The following is an 8,774-nucleotide window of genomic DNA, read 5'->3' as shown; positions in this document are numbered from 1 at the left end:
ACAACGCACGGATATTGCCCCGAGGCCACGCCCACTGCGGGGGGACACGCCCACAAAGGGGCGGGGTTAATGCGGAGGGGAGAGCCCGCTGCTCGCAGGCCACGCCCACGGGCTCATTTACATACAGGCCACGCCCACAATACACGGATGTTGCCCCGAGGCCACGCCCACTGCGGGGGACACGCCCACAAAGGGGCGGGGTTAATGCGGAGGGGACCGACCGCTGCCAGCTGGCCACGCCCATTATGGTAATTAGCATACAGGCCACGCCCACTGCGGGGGGACACGCCCACAAAGGGGCGGGGTTAATGCCACGGCCGCTGCTCGCAGGCCACGCCCATTATGGTAATTAACATACAGGCCACGCCCACCATGCACGGACATTGCACTGAGGCCACGCCCACCCGCCTCATTATACCGCTAATTGAGGATGACGTAATAAACCACGCCCACAAGTGAGACCGCGCCCGCCGGGGCTCGGCCTAGGCCCCGCCCACTGATAACGGGCATCGCGTTAACCACGCCCACAAAATCGATTTGCATTTAAAAGCCGCGCCCACCTCCGGCTTAGCGCTGCATCGATAGGCCACGCCCCTCCGGCATCAGGGCCGCGCCTTTGTCCCCTGCCGAGCCCCTGGGGATGTTTCCTGTCCCAAATTCGGCGCTTTTTACCCCAAAAAGCCCCGGTCTCCCTCAGGCCGCGCCCCAAACCCCGCCCCCCCCGCGCCCTCACCGTGGCCCCGCCCATTTCCCCGCCCCCTCCCCTTGGCCCCGCCCCCCGCTCCCGCCGCCGCCTCAGGAGCCGCCGCCAGCGGGTGAGGGGGGAGGGGGAGGGGCCGCGCCTGTCGCGGCTCTATCGCGGCCCTATCGCGACTTCACCGCCGCTTATCGGCGCTTATCGGAGCTCCCCGAGAGGCCCCGTGAGGCCCCGCAGCTCCGCGGGGCCTGGCAGAGCCCGTGAGGCCTGCGGGACGCCTGTGGGCCCGCGGGGGGGAGGGGGGCTTGTGGGACTGAGGGGACGCGGGAATCGTGAGGGGATGGGGGAGGTTTTAGGGGGTCCTGAAGGGATCGTGAGGGGATGAGAGGAGTTTGGAGGGGGTCTGAGGACTCCTGAGGGGCCTGAGAGGGAATTTGGGGGGGGGGGTCGTGAGGGGTCGGAAGGGGTTTGGGGAGTCCTGAGGGGATCGTGAGGGGATGAAGGGGAATTGAGGGGGTCCTGAGGGGGTCTTGAGGGGCTTTGGGGGGGTCCTGAGGGGCCCGAGGAGATTTTGGGGGTTCTTGAGGGGAATTTGGGGGATTCGGCATCCCAGGAGTGGGGCCAGGAGCATCCCTTTAAATTTAGGGCTTTTTGGGGGGGTTTCGGGTGTTTGGGGGGCATCTTTGTGGGGTTTTGGGCTCCCTGTGGGATTTGGGCTTTCTTTGGGACTTTTGGCGCATTTTCGGTGGGATCTGGGATTCCCCATGGGACTGACGAAGTTCTTGGCATCTCCCCGCCCCAATTCCCCCACTTTTAAACCCCCAATTTCTCTCTTTCAGGGTCCCCCCCCACCCCCACCGTGACCATGGGGGTCCCCGGGGCGCTGCCGGCGCTGCTTCTGGGGTGTTTTTGGGGTTTTTTTGGGGTCCCCCCTCGGGCGGGGGCCGGGGACTGCAAAGGGCAGCGCCGGGTGCTGAGGGGACCCCGCGGCTTCGTCACCGACGGCCCCGGCAACTACTCGGTCAACGGCAACTGCGAGTGGCTCATCGAGGGTGAGAGACCCCAAAAACCCCCAAATCCACCCCAAAATCGAACCCGGCACCCCCGAAAACCCCCTGGACCCCAAAATCCCCTCAGAGAAACCCCGAAACTGCCCCAAACCCCCAAAAACTGCCCTAAAACCCCCTCAGAGAGACCCTAAAACCCCTCAGAGAGACCCCAAAAACCCCCAAATCCACCCCAAAAACCCCCAAATCCACCCTAAATTTGAACTCAGCACCCCCAAAACCCCCTGGACCCCAGAATCCCCTCAGAGAAACCCCGAAACTGCCCCAAACCCCCAAAAACTGCCCTAAAACCCCCTCAGAGAGACCCCAAAACTCCTCAGAGAGACCCCAAAAACCCCCAAATCCACCCCAAAAACCCCCAAATCCACCCTAAATTTGAACTCAGCACCCGCAAAACCCCCTGGACCCTAGAATCCCCTCAGAGAAACCCAAAATCCCCTCAGAGAAACCCCAAAACTGCCCCAAACCCCAAAAACTGCCCCAAAATCCTCTCAGAGAGACCACAACTGCCCCTTAGAGAGACCCCAAAAACCCCCAAATCCACCCCAAAAACCCCCAAAATCCAACCTGAAATCGAACCCGGCAGCCCCAAAAACCCCCTGGACCCCAGAATCCCCTCAGAGAAACCCAAAATCCCCTCAGAGAAACCCCAAAACTGCCCCAAACCCCAAAAACTGCCCCAAAATCCTCTCAGAGAGACCACAACTGCCCCTCAGAGAGACCCCAAAACCCCCAAACGCACCCCAAAAACCCCGAAAATCCAACCCGAAATCGAACTCGGCAGCCCCAAAAACCCCCTGGACCCCAAAATCCCCTCAGAGAAACCCCAAAACTGCCCCAAACCCCAAAAACTGCCCCAAAACCCTCTCAGAGAGACCACAACTGCCCCTTAGAGAGACCCCAAAAACCCCCAAATCCACCCCAAAAACCCCCAAAATCCAACCCGAAATCGAACTCGGCAGCCCCAAAAACCCCCTGGACCCCAAAATCCCCTCAGGGAAACCTCAAAACTGCCCCAAACCCCAAAAACTGCCCTAAAACCCCCTCAGAGAGACCCCAAAACTCCTCAGAGATACCCCAAAAACCACCCCAAAAACCCTAAAATCCATCCCAAAATTGAACCTGGCACCCCCAAAAACGCCCTGGACCCCAAAATCCCCTCAGAGAAATCCAAAATCCCCTCAGAGAAACCCCAAAACTGCCCCAAACCCCCCAAAACTGCCCCAAAACCCCAAAAACTGCCCCAAAATGCCCTCAGAGAGACCCCAAAACCCCCAAAATTCACCCCAAAAACCCCAAAATCCAACCTGAAATTGAACCCGGCAGCCCCAAAAACGCCCTGGACCCCAAAATCCCCTCAGAGAAACCCCAAATCCCCTCAGGGAAACCCCAAAACTGCCCCAAAATGCCCTCAGACCCCAAAATGTGCCCCAAAATCCCCTCAGACCCCAAAGACCCCCAAATCCACCCCAAAACCCCCAAAATCCACCCCAAAATCGAACCCGGTACCCCCAAAAACCTCCTGGACCCCAAAATCCCCTCAGGGACACCCAAAATCCCCTCAGAGAAACCCCGAAACTGCCCCAAACCCCAAAAACTGCCCTAAAACCCCCTCAGAGAGACCCCAAAGCCCCTCAGAGAGACCCCAAAAACCCCCAAATCCACCCTAAAAACCCCCAAAATCCAACCCGAAATCGAACTCAGCACCCCCAAAATCCCCTCAGAGAAACCCAAAATCCCCTCAGAGAAACCCCAAAACTGCCCCAAACCCCAAAAACTGCCCCAAAACCCCCTCAGACCCCAAAATCTCTCCTGGGACCCCAAAATCTGCCCCAAAACCCCTCAGAGAGACCCCAAAATCCCGCAAATCCACCCCAAAATTGAAGCCGGCAGCCCCAAAATCTCTCCTGGGACCCCAAAATCTGGCGGGTTTGGGGATTTTAATGGGATTTTAATGGGATTTTAATGGGATTTTATGGGATTTTAATGGGATTTTATGGGATTTTTGGGGGGGATTTTTAATGGGATTTTTTTAGGTTTTTAGTGGGATTTTTATGGGGTTTTAATGGGGTTCTTTGGGGATTTTTTTTGAGTTTTAATGGGACTATTTTAGGGTTTTAATGGGACTATTTTAGGGTTTTAATGGGATTATTTTAGGGTTTGAATATGATTTTCTTTTGAGTTTTTAGGGGACTTTTTAGGATTTTCATGTGATTTTTTTTTGAGTTTTAATGGGATTTTGGGGGGCATTTTTAATGGGATTATTTTAGGGTTTTAATGGGTTTTTGTGGGTGACTTTAATGGGATTATTTTAGGGTTTTAATGGGAGTTTTTAGGGTTTTAATGGGGTTTTTTTTTTGAGTTTTAATGGGATTTCGGGGGGCATTTTTAATGGGATTATTTTTGGGTTTTAATGGATTTTTCTGGGTGGCTTTCATGGGATTTTTTTAGGGTTTTAATGGGATTTTTTAGGGTTTTAATGGGGTTTTAATGGGATTTTTTTTTGGATTTTAATGGGATCATTTTAGGATTTTCAATGGGGTTTTAATGGGGTTTTTGGGGGATTTTTTAGGGTTTTAATGGGGTTTTTATGGGGTTTTAATGGGATTCCTTTAGGATTTTTTTAGGGTTTTAATGGGATTTTTTTAGGATTTTAGTGTGATTTTTTTTTTTGAGTTTTAATGGGATTTTGGGGGGCATTTTTAATGGGATTATTTTCGGGTTTTAATGGGTTTTTGTGGGTGGCTTTCATGGGATTTTTTTAGGGTTTTAATGGGATTTTTTTAGGGTTTTAATGGGATTATTTTTAGGTTTTAATGGGTTTTTCTGGGTGGCTTTAATGGGATTTTTTAGGGTTTTAATGAGGTTTTAATGGGATTTTTTTCAGATTTTAATGCGATCATTTTAGGATTTTCAATGGGGTTCTTATGGGGTTTTAATGGGTTTTAATGGGGTTTTTTAGGGTTTTAATGGGGTTTTAATGGGATTTTTTAGGGTTTTTACTGGTGTTTTTGGGGGGCATTTTTAATGGGATTATTTTAGGATTTTCAATGGGGTTTTAATGGGATTTTGTAGGCTTTTAATGGGGTTTTAATGGGATTTTTTTAGTGTTTTAACGGGGTTTTTTAGGTTTTTAATGGGATTTTTTAAGGTTTTAATGGGATTTTTTCGGTTTTTAATGGGATTTTTAGGTTTTTAATGGGATTTTTTAGGTTTTTAATGGGATTTTTTCGGTTTTTAATGGGATTTTTGGGGGGCATTTTTAATGGGATCATTTTAGGATTTTCTATGGGGTTTTAATGGGGTTTTTTTTTGGATCTTTTGGGGTGCAGCCCCCAGCCCCCGGCCCAGGGCGCTGCTGACGTTCACCTTCATGGACACGGGGGGTGCTCAGGGGCATCCCTGGGACTTTTTAGGGTTTTAATGGGATTTTAATGGGATTTTTTAGGGTTTAATGGGGTTTTAATGGGTTTTTAATGGTTTTTTTGGGGGGTTTTAATGGGATTTTTTGGGGTTTTACTGGGGTTTTTAATGGGATTTTTTTAGGTTTTTAATGGGATTATTTTAGGATTTTAATGGGATTTTTTTAGGCTTTTGATGGGATTATTTTAGGTTTTTAATGGCATTTTTTAGGTTTTAAATGGGATTTTTTAGGTTTTTAATGGGATTTTGGGGGACATTTTAAATGGGATTATTTTAAGGTTTTAATGGGGATTATTTTCGGGTTTTAATGGGTTTTTTGGGGGATATTTTGGGGTGCAGCGCCCAGCCCCCGGCACAGGGCGCTGCTGACATTCCCCTTCCTGGGCACGGGGGGCGCTCAGGGGCATCCCTGGGACTTTTTAGGGTTTTAATGGGGTTTTAATGGGATTATTTTAGGATTTTAATGGGATTTTTTTAGGATTTTAATGGGATTTTTTTTTGAGTTTTAATGGGATTTTGGGGGGCATTTTTCATGGGATTATTTTCGAGTTTTAATGGGTTTTTCTGGGTGGTTTTCATGGGATTATTTTAGGGTTTTAATGGGATTTTTTAGGGTTTTAATGGGGTTTTAATGGGATTTTTTAGGGTTTTAATGAGGTTTTAATAGGATGTTTTTTTGGATTTTAATGGGATCATTTTAGGATTTTCAATGGGGTTTTTATGGGGATTTAATGGGTTTTAATGGGGTTTTATGGGATTTGAATGGGGACTTGAATGGGATTTTTTAGGGTTTTAATGGGGTTTTAATGGGATTTTTTAGGGTTTTAACGGGGTTTTTTAGGTTTTTAATGGGATTTTTTAGGGTTTTAATGGGGTTTTTCGGAGGCATTTTTAATGGGATCATTTTAGGATTTTCAATGGGGTTTTTATGGGGTTTTAATGGGGTTTTTTAGGGTTTTAATGGGGTTTTTTAGGGTTTTAATGGGATTTTTTAGGTTTTTAATGGGATTTTTTTAGGGTTTTAACGGGATTTTTTCGGTTTTTAATGGGATTTTTTCGGTTTTTAATGGGATTTTTGGGGGGCATTTTAAATGGATCATTTTAGGATTTTCTCTGGGGTTTTAATGGGGTTATTTTTGGATCTTTTGGGGTGCAGCGCCCAGCCCCCGGCACAGGGTGCTGCTGACGTTCACCTTCATGGACACGGAGTGCACCTACGATTACCTGTTCGTCTACGACGGCGGCTCCACGCGCAGCCCCCCTGCTGGCCGCGCTCAGCGGCAGCGCCCTGCCCGCGCCCCTCGAGGCCACCTCCGGCAAGGTCAGCGAGCCCCGCGCCTGGGGGGGGGGGGGGGGGAGCTTGGGGGGATTTGGGGGGATTTTTGGGGATTTTTTCTGGGATTTTTGGGGTTTTTTTTTGATTTTTTGGGGGTTTTTTTGGATTTTTTTGGGATTTTTTTGGACTTTTTTGGGGATTTTATTGGGATTTTTTGGGAATATTTTTGGGATTTTTGTGGGATTTTTTGGGGATTTTTGGGGATTTTTTTGGAATTTTTTTTGATTTTTGGGGGACTTTTTTTGGGTTTTTTTTTTGATTTTTTTTGATTTTTTAGGGATTTTTTTGGGTTTTTTTTTGATTTTTTGGGGATTTTTTTGAGGATTTTTTTTTGATTTTTGAGGGATTTTTTGGCTTTTTTTGGGATTTTTTTGGGATTTTTTCTGTAATTTTTTTGGATTTTTAGGGGATTTTTTGGGGATTTTTGGGGATTTTTTGGGGGCTGTTTTGTGGTGCAGCGCCCCCCTGCTGGCCGCGCTCAGCGGCAGCGCCCTGCCCGCGCCCCTCGAGGCCACCTCCGGCAAGGTCAGCGAGCCCCGCGCCTGGGGGGGGTGGGGGGAGCTTGGGGGGATTTGGGGGGATTTTTGGGGATTTTTTGGGATTTTTTCTGGGATTTTTTGGGGGTTTTTTTGGATTTTTTGGGGGTTTTTTTGGATTTTTTTGGGATTTTTTTGGATTTTTTGGAGATTTTTTTGGGGGTTTTATTGGGATTTTTTGGGAATATTTTTGGGATTTTTGGGGGGATTTTTGGGGATTTTTTTTGGGTTTTTTTTGAGGATTTTTTGGGATTTTTTGGGATTTTTTTGGGATTTTTTGGGCATTTTTTGGGGGATTTTTTTGGTTTTTTTTTTTTTATTTTTTTGGGATTTTTTGGGGGATTTTTTGTGGACTTTTTGGGGATTTTTATGGGATATTTTGGGAATATTTTTGGGATTTTTGGGGATTTTTTTGGGATTTTTTTTTGATTTTTGGGGGACTTTTTTTGGGTTTTTTTTTTATTTTTTTGATTTTTTAGGGATTTTTTTGGGTTTTTTTTTGATTTTTTGGGGATTTTTTTGAGGATTTTTTTTTGATTTTTGAGGGATTTTTTGGATTTTTTTGGGATTTTTTTGGGATTTTTTCTGTAATTTTTTTGGATTTTTAGGGGATTTTTTGGGGATTTTTGGGGATTTTTTGGGGGCTGTTTTGTGGTGCAGCGCCCCCTGCTGGCCGCGCTCAGCGGCAGCGCCCTGCCCGCGCCCCTCGAGGCCACCTCCGGCAAGGTCAGCGAGCCCCGCGCCTGGGGGGGGGGGATGGGGGGGCTCGGGGAGGTTGGGGGGATTTGGGGGGATTTTTGGGGATTTTTTCTGGGATTTTTGGGGTTTTTTTTTGATTTTTTGGGGGTTTTTTTGGATTTTTTTGGGATTTTTTTGGACTTTTTTGGGGATTTTATTGGGATTTTTTGGGAATATTTTTGGGATTTTTGTGGGATTTTTTGGGGATTTTTGGGGATTTTTTTTGGAATTTTTTTTGATTTTTGGGGGACTTTTTTTGGGTTTTTTTTTTGATTTTTTTTTGATTTTTTAGGGATTTTTTTGGGGTTTTTTTTGATTTTTTGGGGATTTTTTTGAGGATTTTTTTTTGATTTTTGAGGGATTTTTTGGATTTTTTTGGGATTTTTTTGGGATTTTTTCTGTAATTTTTTTGGATTTTTAGGGGATTTTTTGGGGATTTTTGGGGATTTTTTGGGGGCTGTTTTGTGGTGCAGCGCCCCCTGCTGGCCGCGCTCAGCGGCAGCGCCCTGCCCGCGCCCCTCGAGGCCACCTCCGGCAAGGTCAGCGAGCCCCGCGCCTGGGGGGGGGGGATGGGGGGGGCTCGGGGAGCTTGGGGGGATTTGGGGGGATTTTTGGGGATTTTTTCTGGGATTTTTGGGGTTTTTTTTGGATTTTTTTGGGGTTTTTTTGGATTTTTTTGGGATTTTTTTGGACTTTTTTGGGGATTTTATTGGGATTTTTTGGGAATATTTTTGGGATTTTTGGGGGATTTTTTGGGGATTTTTGGGGATTTTTTTTGGATTTTTTTTTGATTTTTGGGGGACTTTTTTTGGGTTTTTTTTTTTGATTTTTTTTGATTTTTTAGGGATTTTTTTGGGGTTTTTTTTTGATTTTTTGGGGATTTTTTTGAGGATTTTTTTTTGATTTTTGAGGGATTTTTTGGATTTTTTTGGGATTTTTTTGGGATTTTTTCTGTAATTTTTTTGGATTTTTAGGGG

This window comes from Aphelocoma coerulescens, unplaced genomic scaffold (assembly GCF_041296385.1).
Source record: "Aphelocoma coerulescens isolate FSJ_1873_10779 unplaced genomic scaffold, UR_Acoe_1.0 HiC_scaffold_347, whole genome shotgun sequence".
In the NCBI taxonomy this organism is placed as follows: Eukaryota; Metazoa; Chordata; class Aves; order Passeriformes; family Corvidae; genus Aphelocoma; species Aphelocoma coerulescens.
This window is presented reverse-complemented; position numbering follows the sequence as displayed.